The sequence below is a fragment of the Muntiacus reevesi genome, chromosome 5 (assembly GCF_963930625.1).
Source record: "Muntiacus reevesi chromosome 5, mMunRee1.1, whole genome shotgun sequence".
In the NCBI taxonomy this organism is placed as follows: domain Eukaryota; kingdom Metazoa; phylum Chordata; class Mammalia; order Artiodactyla; family Cervidae; genus Muntiacus; species Muntiacus reevesi.
The window spans coordinates 49,107,898-49,124,811 of record NC_089253.1 but is presented as its reverse complement, the minus strand read 5'-3'; the positions used below and the strand labels follow the sequence as shown (position 1 = coordinate 49,124,811).

At 39.1% G+C, this 16,914-nt stretch overlaps 1 long non-coding RNA gene across 1 annotated transcript in view; it reads left to right on the top strand.

The window, feature by feature from the left end:
* The window catches only part of LOC136169912 (uncharacterized), a 45,765-nt gene extending 30,490 nt beyond the window's left edge, over nucleotides 1-15,275 (top strand). The window contains exon 4 of the long non-coding RNA XR_010663462.1: nucleotides 15,139-15,275. This is a non-coding gene — a long non-coding RNA (uncharacterized lncRNA). The remainder of the gene's footprint in view (nucleotides 1-15,138) is intronic.
* The last annotated feature ends 1,639 nt before the right edge of the window (nucleotides 15,276-16,914 follow it).

Sequence of the window (16,914 nt, the reverse complement as noted above, 5' to 3'; positions counted from 1 at the left end):
AGATGTTGAATTTGATGAGCATCTCCCAAGAAATGTCTCCAATGAGTGGAGCCCAGATTATAATCCCTGGAACCCCTGATTATGTTTTCATGCATGGAAAAGGGATTTTGCAGATTCAGTTAGGTCAAGGACATTTAGATGAGGAGATTATCATAGATTATCCAGGGAGAGTCAGTATACTCACAAGTGTCCTTACAAATGGAAGGAATCAGAAGAGAGTCAGAGGAAAGGATGACTGTGGAGGAAAGCTTGAAGTGATGTGGTGTAGTCAGTCAATCAGTTCAGTCGCTCAGTCGTGTCCGACTCTGCGACCGCATGAATCTCAGCACACCGAGCCTCCCTGTCCATCACCAACTCCTGGAGTTTACACAAACTCATGTCCATCGAGTCGATGACTCCATCCAGCCATCTCATCTTCTGTCGTCCCCTTCTCCCCCTGCCCCCAATCCCTCCCAGCATCAGGGTCTTTGCCAGTGAGTCAACTCTTCGCATGAGGTGGCCAAATTATTGGACTTTCAGCTTCAGCATCAATCCTTCCAATGAGCACCCAGGACTGCTCTCTTTTAGGATGGACTGGTTGGATTTTCTTGCAGTCCAAGGGACTCTCAAGAGTCTTCTCCAACACCACAGTTCAAAAGCAGCAATTCTTCTGCTCTCAGCTTTCTTATAGTCCAACTCTCACCTCCATACATGACTACCGGAAAAACCATAGCCTTGACTAGACGGACCTTTGTTGGCAAAATAATATCTCTGCTTTTTAATATGCTGTCTAGGTTGGTCATAACTTTCTTTCCAAGGAGTAAGTGTCTTTCAATTTCATGGCTGCAATCACCATCTGCAGTGAATTTGGAGCCCCCAAAAATAAAGTCTGTCACTGTTTCCACTGTTTCCCCATCTATTTCCCACGAAGTGCTGTGACCAGATGCCATGATCTTAGTTTTCTGAATGTTGAGCTTTAAGCCAACTTTTTCACTCTCCTCTTTCACTTTCATCAAGAGGCTCTTTAGTTCTTCTTCACTTTCTGCCATAAGGGTGGTGTTATCTGCATATCTGACGTTATTGATATTTCTCCCGGCAGCGTTGATTCCAGCTTGTGCTTCTTCCAGCCCAGGGTTTCTCATGATGTACTCTGCATATAAGTTAAATAAGCAGAGTGACAATATACAGCCTTGACGTACTCCTTTTCCTATTTGGAACCAGTCAGTTGTTCCATGTCCAGTTCTAACTGTTGCTTCCTGACATGCATATAGGTTTCTCAAGAGGCAGGTCAGGTGGTCTGGTATTTCCATCTCTTTCAGTATTTTCCACAGTTTATTGTGATCCACACAGTCAAAGGCTTTGGCATAGTCAATAAAGCAGAAATAGATGTTTTTCTGGAACTCTCTTGCTTTTTCAGTGATCCAGCAGATGTTGGCAATTTGATCTCTGGTTCTTCTGCCTTTTCTAAAATCAGCTTGAACATCTGGAAGTTCACGGTTCACGTACTGCTGAAGCCTGGCTTGGAGAATTTTGAGCATTATGATGTGGTTTAAGAAGGGCTCAATTTTCTTTTGCTCATTTAAAGATGTAGAAAGGGGCCATGTGCCAAGGAATGTGGGCAGTCTCTAAAATCTGGAAAAGGCAAGGGAATGGATTACCCTCTATAGAGTCCAGAAAAAAAATGTAGTCTTTTGGACACTTCTGTTTAAGCTCATAAGGGACTTTTGACTCCTGACCTTAAGAATTATAAGATATTAATTTTGCATTAAGCCACTAAGTTTGTAGGGATTTGTTATAGCAGCAATAGAAAACTATGCACATGAACCAGAGAATATTAGAATTATTACTATTGGTTTACATGCTACAAGCAGGTAAAATCATCTGTAGTTTAAAGTGAATTACAGAACTTTCAGATTGTTCCAAGAGAGAAAAAATGAAGAACTCTAAAAATTATTAGCTTTAATTAAAAAAAAAAAGATATTCATGCAAGTCAAGTTTTGAAGCCAACTTAAATTTAGAAAGTTCTGATTTTTTAAAAAATATTGAATAGTTGATTTATTATGTTATGTTAATTTCTCTTCTATATAGGAAAGTGGCTCAATTATCCAATATATTCTTTTTCATATTTTTTCCATTATAGCTTATTACAGGGTATTGAATATAGTTCCATGTGTTATATAGTAGGACACTGTTTATCCATCCTATATATACTAGTTTGCACCCTCTAATTCCAATTAACTCTCAGTCTTTGGGAGTTTGACCCTCCCTTGGCCAACAGTTTGTTCTCTATATCTGTGTGTCTTTTCTGTTTTGTAGGTAAGTTCATTTGTGTCGTACTTCAGATGCCACATCTAAGTGTTGTCATATGTATTTGTCTTTCTCTTTCTGACTTATTTTACTTAGTGTGATGATCTCTGGGCTCATCCATGTTGCTGCAAATGGCATTATTTCATTTTGGATGGCTAAGTAAATACTCAATTGTATGTATTTACCATACTTTCTTTATCCATTCATCTGTTGATAGACATTTAGGTTCTTTCCATGATTTGGCTATTGTAAACAGTGCTGCTATGGACATAGGGGAGCATGGATCTTTTCAAATTACTGTTTTGTCTGGGTAAATGCCCAGAAGTGGGATTGCTGGATCATATGGTAATTTTATTTTTACTATTATTTTGATTTTTACTACTTTCTACAGTGTCTGCACCAATGTACATTCCCATCAACAGTATAGGAGGGCTCCCTTTTCTCCACTCTTTCTCGAGGGGTATTCCTTGGTGGCTCAGATGGTAAAGAATCTGCCTGCAATGCGGGAGACCAGGGTTCAATCCCTGGGTCAGAAAGATCTCCTTGAGAAGGAAATGGCAACCCACTCCAGTATTTTGCCTTGAGAATTCCATGGACAGAGGAGCCTGGGGACTTACAGTCCATGGGGTCACAAAGAGTTGGACAGGACTGAAGAACTCCTTATTGCCAAATTCAGACTTAAATTGAAGAAAGTAGGGAAAACCACTAGACCATTCAGGTAGGACCTAAATCAAATCCCTTACAATTATACAGTGGAAGTGAGAAATATATTTAAGGGGCTAGATCTGATCGACAGAGTGCCTGATGAACTATGGACAGAGGTTCATGACATTATACAGGAGACAGAGATCAAGAGCATCACCAAGAAAAAGAAATGCAAAAAAGCAAAATGGGTGTCTGAGGAAGCCTTGCAAATAGCTGTGAAAAGAAGAGAAGTGAAAAGCAAAGGAGAAAAGGAAAGATATCCCCATGTGAATGCAGAGTTCCAAGAAAAGCAAGGAGAGATAAGAAAGCCTTCCTCAGTGATCAGTGCAAAGAAATAGAGGAAAACAAGAGAATGGGAAAGACTAGAGATCTCTTCAAGAAAATTAGAGATACCAAGGGAAATTTTCATGCAAAGATGGGTACAGTAAAGGACAGAAATGGTATATGTCTAAGAGAAGCAGAAGATATTAAGAAGAGGTTGCAAGAATACACAGAAAAACTATACGAAAAAGATCTTCATGATGGAGATAATCATGATGGTGTGATCACTCACCTAGAGCCAGACATCCTGGAATGAGAAGTCAAGTGGGCCTTAGGAAGCATCTCTAAGAAAAAAGCTAGTGGATGTGATGGAATTCCAGTTGAGCTATTTCAAATCCTGAAAGATGATGCTGTGAAAGTGCTGCACTCTATATGCCAGCAGATTTGGAAAACTCAGCAGTGGCCACAGGACTGGAAATGTCAGTTTTCATTCCAATCCCTAAAAAAGGCAATCCCAAAGAATGCTCAAACTACCACACAATTGCACTCATCTCAAATGCTAGTAAAGTAATGTTTAAAATTCTCCAAGCCAGGCTTCAGCAATACATGAACTGTGAACTTCCAGATGTTCAAGCTGGTTTTAGACAAGGCAGAGGAACCAGAGATCAAATTGCCAATATCCACTGGCAAGAGAGTTCCAGAAAAACACCTATTTCTGATTTATTGACTATGCCAAACCTTTGACTGTGTAGATCACAATAAACTGGAAAATTCTGAAGGAGTTGGGCATACCAGACCACCTGCCTGCCTCTTGAGAAGCCTGCAGGTCAAGAAGCAACAGTTAGAACTGGACATGGAACAACAGACTGGTTCCAAATAGGAAAAGGAGTACGTCAAGGCTGTATATTGTCACTCTGCTCATTCAGCTTACATGCAGAGTACATCATGAGAAACGCTGGGCTGGAAGAAGCACAAGCTGGAATCAACGCTGCCGGGAGAGATATCAATAACGTCAGATATGCAGATAACACCACCCTTATGGCAGAAAGTGAAGAAGAACTAAAGAGCCTCTTGATGAAAGTGAAAGAGGAGAGTGAAAAAGTTGGCTTAAAGCTCAACATTCAGAAAACAAAGATCATGGCATCTGGTTTCATCACTTCATGGGAAATAGATGGGGAAACAGTGGAAACAGTGTCAGACTTTATTTTGGGGGCTTCAAAATCACTGCAGATAGTGACTGCAGCCGTGAAATTAAAAGACGCTTACTCCTTGGAAAGAAAGTTATGACCAAACTAGAAAGCATTTAAAAAGCAGAGACATTACATTGCCAACAAAGGTCTGTCTCGTCAAGGCTATGGTTTTTCCAGTAGTCATGTATGGATGTGAGAGTTGGACTATAAAGAAAGTGAGAGCAGAAGAATTGCTGCTTTTGAACTGTGGTGTTAGAGAAAGCTCTTGAGAGTCCCTTGGACTGCAAGGTGATCCAATAGGTCCATCCTAAAGGAAATCAGTCCTGAGTCTTCATTTGAAGGACTGATGTTGAAGCTGAAAGTCCAATACTTTGGCCACCTGATGTGAAGAGCTGACTCATTTGAAGACCCCGATGCTGGGAAAGATTGAGGGCAGGAGGTGAAGGACACAACAGAGTATGAGCTGGCTGGATGGCATCATCAACTCAATGGACTTGAGTTTGGGTAGACCTTGGGAGTTGGTGATGGACAGGGAGGACTGGCGTACTGCGGTTCATGGGGTCACAGAGTCGGTCAGACATAAACGAGTGATTAAACTGAACTGAACTGTTTGGAAAAACCATAGATTTGACTAGACGAACCTTTGTTGGCAAAGTAATGTCTCTGCTTTTTAATATGCTTATTAGGTTGGTCATAGCTTTTCTTCCAAGGAGTAAGCATCTTTGAATTTCATGGCTGCAATCACCATCTGCAGTGAATTTGGAGCCCTCCAAAATAAAGTCTCTCACTATTTCCATTGTTTTCCCAACTATTTGCCATGAAGTGATGGAACCAGATGCCATGGTCTTAGTTTTCTGAATGTTGAGTTTTACACCAACATTTTCACTCTCCTCTACACTTTCATCAAGAGGCTCTTTAGTTCTTCTTCACTTTCTGCAATAAGTGTGGTGTCGTCTGCATATCTGAGGTTATTGATATTTCTCCCAGCAATCTTGATTCCAGCTTGTGCTTCATCCAGCTCAGTGTTTCTCATGATGTACTCTGCATATAAGTTCAATAAATAGAGTGACTATATACAGCCTCGATGTACTCCTTTCCCAATTTGGAGCCAGTCTTTTGTTCCATGTCCAGGTCTAACTGTTGCTCCCTGAGCTGCATAGAGACGTCTCAGGAGGCAGGTCAGGTGGTCTGGTATTCCCATCTCTTTAAGAGTTTTCCACAGTTTGTTGTGATCCAAATAGTCAAAGGCTTTGGTGCAGTCAGTAAAGCAGAAATAGATGTTTTTCTGGAACTCTTGTTTTTTCAATGATTCAGCAGATATTGGCAATTTGATCCCTGGTTCCTGTTCCTTTTATAAATCCAGATGGAACATCTGGAAGTTCAAGGTTCATGTAGTGTTAAAGCCTGGCTTGGAGAATTTTGAGCATTTCTTTGCTAGCATATGAGCTGAGTGCAATTGTGTGGTTGTCAGCATTTTGTGGGATTGGAATGAAAACTGACCTTTTCCAGTCCTGTGGCCACTGCTGAATTTTCCAAATTTGCTGGCATACTGAGTGCAACACTTTCACAGCATCATCTTTTAGGATTTGAAATAGCTCAACTGGAATTCCATCACCTCCACTAGCTTTGTTCATAATGATGCTTCCTAAGGCCCACTTCACATCACACCCCAGGATGTCTGGCCCTAGGTGAGTGATCACACCATTCTGATTATCTGGGTCATGAAGCTGTTTTTGTATAGCTCTTCTGGCTATTGTTGCCACCTCTTATTAATATCTTCTGTGTCTGTAGGTCCATGGAATTTTTGTCCTTTCTTGTGTCCATCTTTGCACAAAACACTCCCTTGGTAGCTCTCATTTTCTTGAAGAGACCTATAGTCTTTCCCATTCAATTGTTTTCCTCTATTTCTTTGCACTGATCACTGAAGAAGGCTTTCTTATCTCTCCTTGCTATTCTTTGGAAGTCTGCATTCAAATGGGGATATCTTTCCTTTTCTCGTTTGCCTTTTGCTTCTCTTCTTTTCACAGCTATTTGTAAGGCCTCCTCAGACAACCATTTTGCCTTTTTGCATTTCTTTTCCTTGGGGAAGTACTTGATCCCTGCCTCCTGTACAATGTGAAGAACCTCCATCCATAGTTCTTCAGGTTCTCTTGTCTATCAGATCTAATTCCTTGCATCTATTTCTCACTTCCAATGTATAATTTTAAGGGATTTGATTTAGGTCATACCTGAATGTTCTAGAGGTTTTCCCTACTTTCTTCAATTTAAGTCTGAATTTGGAATTAAGTAGCTCATGATCTGAGCCACAGTAAGCTCCGGGTCTTGTTTTTGCTAACAAGAGCTTCTCCATCTCTGGCTGCAAAGAATATAACCAATCTGATTTCAGTTTTGACCACCTGGTGATGTCCATGTGTAGACTCTCCTCTTGTCTTGTTGGAAGAGGGTGTTTGTTATGACCAGTGTGTTCGCTTGACAAAACTCCACTAGCCTGCTTCATTTTGTACACCCAAGCCGAACTTGTCTGTTACTCTAGATATCTCTTGACTTCCTACTTTTGCACTCCAGTCCCCTATAATTAAAAGGACATCTATTTTGAGTATTAGTTCCTGAAAGTCTTGTAAGTTTTCATAGAATTGTTTAACTTCAGCTTCTTCAGCATTACTGGTTGGGGAGTAGACTTGGATTACCATGATACTGAATGGTTTGCCTTGGAAAGCAACAAAAATCATTTTGTTGTTTTTGAGATTACATCCAAGTCCTGCATTTTGGACTTTCTTGTTGACTGTGATGGCTACTCCATTTCTTCTAAGGGATTCTTGCCCACAGTAGTAGGTATAATGGTCATCTGAGTTAAATTACCTCATTCCAGTCTGTTTTAGTTCACTGATTCCTAAAATGTCAGTGTTCACTCTTGCCATCTCCTGTTTGACCACTTCCAATTTGCCTTGATTCGTGGACCTAACATTCCAGGTTCCTATGCACTAGTACCCTTCATAGCATCGGACTTGACTTCCATCATGAGTCACATTCGCAACTGGGTGTTGTTTTTGCTGTGGCTCCATCTCTTCATTCTTCTGGAGTTATTTCTCCACTGATCTCCAGTAGCATACTGGGCGTCTGCCAACTTGGGGAGTTCATCTTTCAGTGTCCTATCTTTTTGCCTTTTCATACTGTTCATGGGGTTCTCAAGGCAAGAATACTGAAGTGGTTTGCTATTCTCTTCTCCAGTGGGCCACGTTTTGTCAGAATTCTCCACCATGACCTGATTTTAAAGCAGCCAAAATCCTGCCATGGAATCCCCTATGTGACTTTAAATGGATATGAATTCTTTGTGTATATTTAGTTTCTTCAGATAAACTTAAGATTAAGTAACACACACACAAAGTAGTTTTTCAATAAATAATTTGAGATTAAATTTCTCTTTTGCATACATGTGTGCTCAGTCTAGTCCGACTCTTTGTGACCCCATGGACTGTATCTCACCAGTCTCCTCTGTCTATGGGATTTTCCAGACAAGAATACTCAAGGGAATAGTCATTCCTTTCTCCAGGGGATATTCCTGACCCAAGCATCGAACCTGCATCTCCTGAATCTCCTGCATTGGCAGGCAGATTTTTTACCACTGAGTCATCTGAGAAGCCCATATTTCTCTTTTGACTTAGATATTCATTTTGATATACCAGAAGAGCTAACATACTGCCTTTCTCAGAGTAGTAACTTAATAAATATACCTGAATAAATGCTCACTGTAAAATAATTACAACTTCTTTTTCTTTGTTAACAGATTGTCCTCCCCAATTCTAATATTGAAGGCATTCAAAAAAATTAAATGTTTTTTTTTTAATTAGTTGGAGTCTAATTACTTCCCAACATTTTAGTGGGTTTTGTCATACATTGATATGAATCAGCCATAGAGTTACACGTATTCCCCATCAACACTAAGCAGAATCATTAAATTCTCTATTTTTAATTTGATGATGACACATTTAAAAATAATAAGACTGCATTTTGATTTTAAAATACTTCATTCAATACTTGGAAAATTAGTATATAACTCAACTGCAATTTTGGATTCTTTCAAAACAAATTGTGACAAATTAAAATTCTTTAAGACCCTCCAAGACCCTTCATACAGAGCATAAAATCAGTTTACATTTAATTTTAGGCATAGTAGAATGTCAACTAGAAATATTTATGCTTCAAAGTAGTTGGAAAGACAACATGCCAAAGTATATCCCACATTTAGATTATTTGAAACACTGAGATGTTAAGAACCTAGAGCTCCACATTGGTGGGACGGTGGTCCATATGAATTCTTCCAGTCAAGTAGTTTTGAAGAGAATAAATAAGGGAACTACTCATAGAATAATTTTACTGGAATAAAAGAATGTTTGAAGAACTACCCATCCCTTCTCTGTGTTTTTTGTCTACTAATGTTTAAAAACTAATCAAAGCAGGAAAATCACCATGTTCCTCTTCACTTTCTCTTCCTCGTTTAGAACCATTCAGTCTATTTCTCCTAAAATACAGGAAAGTCTTCCTTTAATATGATGCTCAGTTTCTTGAGGGGGGCAGAATGCTGTCTATATCTGTCTTAAAGTTTAGTGCTGCTCCTCTGATCTTTGATGCTCTGACTATTTCTGCACAAGAAAGAGAGACAGATGGACATGGACACACACACAAGAAACAAAGTAGAAATGACTGAAGGGAGAAAGGAAGAAACTCAAGGGGAAAGCGGTGGCCACTACTGGTACAATACATTTTGAGGGATGTATCAACAAGGGCTGCACTGTAGTTGTGGCAGGAGACAGCAGACTCAGAACACACATAACTTTCTATGGGAAATCATTTGGTCTAGATGGATTGCTTCAAGAATCTGGTGTCACAAAGAAAAATGACAATAACAACAAAGACGTGAGCTATGAAACTTCCATAAGACAAGGGAAAATAAATATGATTCGAGATGAGCTTCTATAGCCAAGATGACCAGCCAGTGTGCTGGCACTCATCTAGATGTGGCACGCAGACTACAAGTGGCAGAAATTTATTCTTTTCAGCTCTCAAAGTAACCAGGGAGAACCTGACATATAGCTGGAACCCATGAGCACTCAAGTTTGCCCTGATTCAAATGTCCCTTTTCTATGTGTTTGAAGAACGATACCAGAAAAACACACAAAAAAAATGATAATAAAATTATTCACTATCCTTGTAGTAAATAAAATGGCATGATTTTCATGAAAAAGAAGGAAAAGACGATTAAGTTTTTAATGTCTATATTTGTTTATGTTACCATCAATTCAAACATGAGGTTTCTGGATCAAGACAGATTGTTATTACTGACAGTAATACTTGTATCAGTTCACTACACAACAGTTTCTACCTTCTTCTGGGGTGATGCTATATGGACAAGCTGGCATGTTTGGGTGTCACATAACAGGAGAGAAGCCATGAAGTTAAGAATTAGGGATTCAATACACATGCTGTCCCGTTAACATCCTTCATTCCTGAGAAGAGAAATGATTCTCCCTAATGCAAACAAATTCTCCTAGGGTAGAGAAAGGGAAGTTCCCTTGTGGGAAGTAAGTGGTGGTCTCTAGAGATGAAGTCAAGTGTCTCCAGGTTTATATATCCTGGTATACACCCAAGGTTCCAGGTTTCCTTCCCTTTTGGAATGTAAATATATAGTTTGGGGAGGTAAAGTTCTCTTTATGGAAAGCACAATCACAGAAAACTTACCAAACTGATTACATGAATCACAGCCTTGTCTAAATCAATGAAACTATTAGCCATGCAGTGTAGGGCACCCAAGATGGACGGGTCATGGTGAAGAATTCTGACAAAACGTGGTCCACTGAAGGAACGGAAAGCCACTTGAGGATTGTTGCATTGAGAACCCCATGAGCAATATGAAAAGCCAAAACTATGACACTGAAAGATGAACTCCCCATGTGGCTCGGCGCCCAATATGCTACTGGAGAAGAGTGGAGTAATAGCCCCAGCAGGAATAAAGAGAATGAGCCAAAGTGGAAACAGCCAGGTGTGGATGTGTCTGGTGGTGAAAGTAAATTCTGATGCTGTAAAGAACAATATTGCAATAGAAACCTGGAATGTTAGGTCCACACATCCAGGTAAATTGGAAGTGGTCAAACAGGAGATGGCAAGAGTGAACACTGACATTTTAGGATTCAGTAAACGAAAATGGACCGGAATGGGTGAAATTAACTCAGATGACCATTGTATCTAGTACTGTGGGCAAGACTCCCTTCGTAGAAACGGAGTAGCCCTCACAGTCAACAAAAGAGTCCAAAATGCAGGACTTGGAGGTGATCTCAAAAATGACAGAATGACCTCTGTTTGTTTCCAAGGCAAACCATTCAATATCACAGTAATCCAAGTCTGTGCCCCAACCACTAATGCCAAAGAAGCTGAAGTTGAACAGTTCTAGGAAGACCTACAAGACTTTCTAGAACTAACACCAAAAAAAGAGATATCCTTTTCATCACAGGGAACTGAAATACAAAAGTAGGAAGACAAGAGATACCTGGAGTAACAGGCAAGTTTGGCTTAGAGTACAAAATGAAGCAGGCTAACAAAGTTTTGTCAAGAGAATGTACTGGTCATAACAAACACCCTCTTCCAACCACACAAGAGATGAATCTATATGTGGAGGTCACCAGATAGTCAATACCGAAATCCAATTGATTATATTCTTTCCATTCAAAGATGGAGAAGCTCTATACAGTCAGCAAAAATAAGACCGGGAGCTGACTGTGGCTCAAACCATGAACTCCTTATTGCCAAATTCAGACTGAAATTGAAGAAAGTAGGAAAACCACTAGAGCATTCAGGTATGGCCTAAATCAAATCCCTTATAATTATACAGTAAAAGTGACAAATAAATTCAAGGGATTAGGTCTGAGAGAGAGAGAGTGCCTGAAGAACTATGAACAGAAGTTCGTAAGACTATATAGGAGGTGGAACTATACCCAAGAAAAGAAATGCAAAAAGACAAAATGGTTGTCTGGGGTGGTCTTACAAATAGCTGAGAATAGAAGAGAAGTGAAAGGCAAAGGAGAAAAAGAAAGATATCCTCAGGTGAATGCAGATTTCCTCAGAACAGCAAGGAGAGATAAGAAAGCCTTCCTCAGTGTTCAGTGCAAAGAAATAGAGGAAAACCATTGAATGGGAAAGACTAAGGATCTCTTCATGAAAATTAAAGATACCAAGGGGATATTTCATGCAAAGAGGAGAACAATAAAGGACAGAAACGGTATGGATCTAACAGAAGCAGAAGATATTAAGAGTAGATGGCAAGAATATACAGAAGAACTACACAAAAGAGATCTTAATGAACCAGATAATCACAATTGTGTGATCACTCACCTAGAGCCAGACATCCTAGAGTGTGAAGTCAAGTGGGCCTGAGGAAGCATCACTACAAACCAGGCTACTGGAGGTGATGGAATTCCAGCTGATCTATTTCAAATCCTAAAAGATGAGGCTGTTCAAGTGCTCAACTCAATATGCCAGCAAATTTGGAAAACTCAGCAGTGGCCACAGGACTGGAAAAGGTCAATTTTCATTCCATCCCAAAGAAAGGCAATCCCCAAAATGTTCAAACTACCACACAATTGCACTTATTTCACATGCCAGCAAAATGATGTTCAAAATTCTCCAAGCTAGGCTTCAACAATACATGAATCCAAAACTTCCAGATATTTTAGCTGTATTTAGAAAAGGCAGAGGAACCAGACATCAAAATGCCAACATCCACTGAATCATAGACAAAGCAAGAGAATTCCAGATAACCATCTACTTCTGCTTCATTGACTATGCACATGCTTTCAGGTGTGGATCACAACAACCTGGACCATGTTTTAAGAGACAGGAATACCAAACCACCTTACATGCCTCCTGAGAAATCTGTATGCAGGTCAAGAAGCAAGATACAACCAGACATGGAACAATGGACTGGTTCCAAATTTAGAAAGGAGTACATCAAGACTGTAGATCGTCACTCTGCTTATTTAACTTATATGCACAGTACATCATGTGAAATGTCAGGCGTCTGGATGAAGTACAAGCTGGAATCAAGATTGCCAGGAGAAATATCAATAACCTCAGATATGCTGATGACACTACCATTATGGCAGAAAGCAAAGAGGAGCTAAAGAGCCTCTTGATGAAGGTGAAAGAGGAAAGTGAAAAAAACTGGCTTAAAACTCAACATTCAAAATAAATGGATTAAAAACAAAAAACCTCAACATTCAAAAAAATGAAGATCATAGCATCCAGTCCTATCACTTCATGGCAAGTAGATGGGGAAACAGTGGAAACAGTGACAGACTTTCTTTTCTTGGGCCCCCAAGTCACTGCAGATGGTACTGCAGCCATGAAATTAAAAGACGCTTGCTCCTTGGAAGAAAAGCCATGACCAACCTAGATGGTCTATTAAAAAGCAGAAGCATTACTTTGCCAACGAAAGTCTGTCTCGTCAAAGCTGTGATTTTTCCAGTAGTCATGTTTGGATGTGAGAGTTGGACAATAAAGAAGGCTGAGTGTCAAAGATGTGATGCTTTTGAACTTTGGTGTTCGAGAGGACTCTTGAGAGTCATTTGGACAGCAAGGATATCCAACCAATCAGTCCTAAAGGAAATCAGTCCTGAATATTCATTGGAAGGTCTGATACTGAAGCTGAGGCTACAGTGCTTTGGCCACCTGATGTGAAGAGCTGAGTTACTGGATAAGACCCTGATGCTGGGAAAGCTGAAGGCAGGAGGAGCAGGTGACAACAGAGGATGAGACGGTTGGATGACATCACTGACTCAATGGACATGAGTTTGAGCAAGTTCTGGGAGATGGTGAAGGACAGGGAAGGCTGGCTTGTTACTGTCTGAGAGGTCACAAAGCATCGGACACAACTCATTGATGAACAACAAAAGCTTTCTAGATTTCTCACTAGAATGCCTGAAAGAAGTATGTATGGACAGGTTTATAAGACTATATAGGAGGTGGTGATAAAACTGCATATTGTCACACATCTTTAACTTCCATGGCTTGCTTATCAACTTTTGTTCCATTAATTCCTTGCTTAGAGGGCCCTAAACTTGCAGAAACATGAAAATATTTACTTCTTGGCAAAGAAAGAGAAAGAAAAAACTGAGGTAAAAAATGGCAGAATACAAGAAAAAAGGGGGGGGGGTTACAACAAGTAATCAAATTCTAGGAACTAACAAAAATGTTAGTCTGAAGAAGACAACCTACAGAACTCATTCAAAACTGCATGAATCAAGGTAGACCTGTGGGATTAAATATGAGAAGGCAGCTAAAATAATACAAAAGATGAAAGTAATGAGCTGAGGCACTGAGAGAGAGAAGAGAGCCCCGAGGAACATGAACTTGTATGAGAAGAAGACCATTGTAAGGATCCCAAGAGAGAATATCCATAGGACTAGAATAAAATCTAAGGAATCTGTAGTGTTACAAAAAGTAGAAGACTTTAAGATGAGCAGGAATGTAAAATATTCTTTTAAGCAATTTAACAGAGGCAAAATATCGCTACGAACTATAATAAATAAGAAGATATTGGGTAAAGATGTTCAAAGGAACACCAAATGTGTTCAAGCTCTTTGAGGAATGATTGGATGGCACTGATGGGGTGATACAAATTTAATTTTGGAAACTTATTAAGAGACAGGAAAGAGTAAATAAATAACTGGAAAAATAAACTGTGTTATGCTGACATGTTTGAAACTTCATAAATGTTGTTAACTATATAATTCATAGAGTAAGGGTCCTGAGAAGGGCTGGAGATGGCATAGGCAGAAGCTATCAATGGACAGGAAGAAGAGTCGTTCTTTAATAATATAAAAAGAGAAAATGTCAGGCAGATACGTTCTTAGGTTCCAGGACAGAAATTTGAGAGACTTATCTTCTGATGCTTTGATTTTCTCCATGAATTAGAAGGTGGGTGATGAGGGACAAAATGGAATCATAATAAGAGTGGGTAACTACTTCAACAGATGCTATAGAGAATTGAAGAGTGAAGAGTAAAGAAACAAGGACACTTGGCTAGGCAGCGATAAATTTTGAAACCACTGTGTGATTGTTTTTTTAAGCATCACTCAGAAACCCAGCAACGGGAATAAAGAAGATAAAATGTTGAGTGTTCAGGATTGGTGTGTCTCAGGGTGTCTGTGACAGATGGACAATGTGTAAACAGACTAAGGATATCAGCAAGAAAAAAGGTTGACATTACAAATTTTCATGAGGCAATTTTGTTCCCCAAAGGACATCTGATAATCTTGGAGACATTATTGATTGTCATAAGAATAAGCTATGGGTGAAATAGCAGTTATTTTAAATTATAGCTCTGATATAAGCTTTAGTACAAAAAACTAGTGGTCACTGTTGGCAGAATTGCCAGAAGCCCAACTTTAGGCTTGCCCTGACATTCAAAAGGAATTCCTTAGCTAAAATAGATCTAGGACCTTCCAAAATTGGTCTAGAAGTTCAGTAAGGAAGAAATAAACATGAACACACTTATCAATATGATTTTCCCACCCTCTGCGGGGCTCCCTTCTGGCTTCACTCTTTGTAGAAAGACTTGTACTTTTACAGAACTGTGGAGCTCTTGATGAATTTCTTTACCACCAAGGATCATGACTTTTTTTTTTTTTTTTTTTTTTTTTTTCAGATTAAAAGCTCATCGATCATTTCTGTTGGATGAACCTCTCTGGTATACCATCTGAAGGGTATTAGGGGAAAAAATGTCATATTCCTCTAAAGACTGAAAAAGAAACATAATATTACTGATTCAACATGATAGCTGTTTCGAAGGCAGAATTAAAGTAACATAATTTCAGCAGCTTCCTCTTTTCCTCTAATCCCAGAGTTCATTGTTATTTTATACACTGAGGCACTTTGGAACCCCTCAGATGCTTTTAATCCGTCACTTACTAGTTGGCAATTACTGCTTCATCTTCGGTCTTTATGCTCTTAAGAATTTGAGCTCATAAAACAACATTGTTCTTATAATTGTGTAAAAACCACAGGAAAAGAAAAATTCCCTGTCTTTATCAAGCCCCACTTGTGAACATTTCTATATTTATTATACTTATTATACTTTAACATGTTTTAAATTTAAGGTGGAATTGCACTCTCTGTTTGAAAAAGGGGGAGAAATCAAGAAATCATTCTCACTGAACTACACTGGGAACATACATTAAGGGGTGTAAAAAAATTAAAGCAACTCCCCATGTTGCAAAATGAAGTTTAAAAGGCGTCTGAACTAAAGCTAACATCACATGCGGCCAATGCCCAGGCAGAATGGAGGGATGCTAACCATGCCTGCCTGCAGTGTCACAGGAGCCAATTCATGGGAGAAGAATGAAGGGACTTAATTAAAGGTGGATGATGTCACTTGAAACAACTTTTGGACTGAGGTTAGGTCAGGGATAAGTTCAATTCTATGAGGAGTCCCTCTACGCCATGTCAGTGGACAGTTCAAACAAAGTTGATAGAAGGGAGGTAAAAGCCAAGAAGTTAAAAGTCGCACAGTAAAATAAGTATCAATGTGTAAAAAAATGATGACAGTTTAAAGCATTTTGAATGCTGAAAATGTTTAAGCAGGAGCATCAGAAACAGGCTTACAAAAGCTGTTAGACCCCAGTAAGGGTGGAGCTTTTATAAGATATATCCAATGAATCCTGGCTCTTTGAAAAGGGCTCCATTTCAAATGAGTCACTTACATACTTTCCCCTGCACATCAAGAGCACCATCTTAAAAGGACCAAGGAACACTAGAAAAATCTCGTGGATAGTACACATTTTAATAGCATGTTAAGATTATGTAGGCAGGGTACACGGTTGAGAAATGTGAATTTGATCTGCATAAGTAAATGATTTTGTAAAATAATTTTAAGGAAGAAATATTTACTCTTGGTAGTATGAATTTGCCTAAAATGCTTGACAAACAAGATATATCAATGTAATAGTCAAGAAATATGTATTGATTTCCCCATTGATAGACATTAATATAATGTCTGGAAATGTTTTAGAAAATGTAAAGATGAAATGGACATGACCATATCTTTAACAAGTAAGAGAAACAGGTATTAAACAAATGGTAACAATTAATTTAGGTAGGCATAGATATAAGAAGTCTATAACAGGTATAATCAATGTCATGAGGAATGATAGGTATAATCAATGTCATGAGGAAAAATGATAGGTATGATCAACATCATGAGGAAAAATTATGGCCTCCTTCACCTAGGAATAGTAACAATTATATGATAGGTATAATCAATGTTGTGAGGAAAAAAAAACAACAACCAGTATCCTTCACCTAATTTAGAATTATAAACATGGATTATAAGCCTACCCCAGTAAGACTGGTGCATCTAACCACATGAACCAGGTCTAATCACATGGTTCCTCTAACCACGGGGACCACACCCTTGTCTAACTTA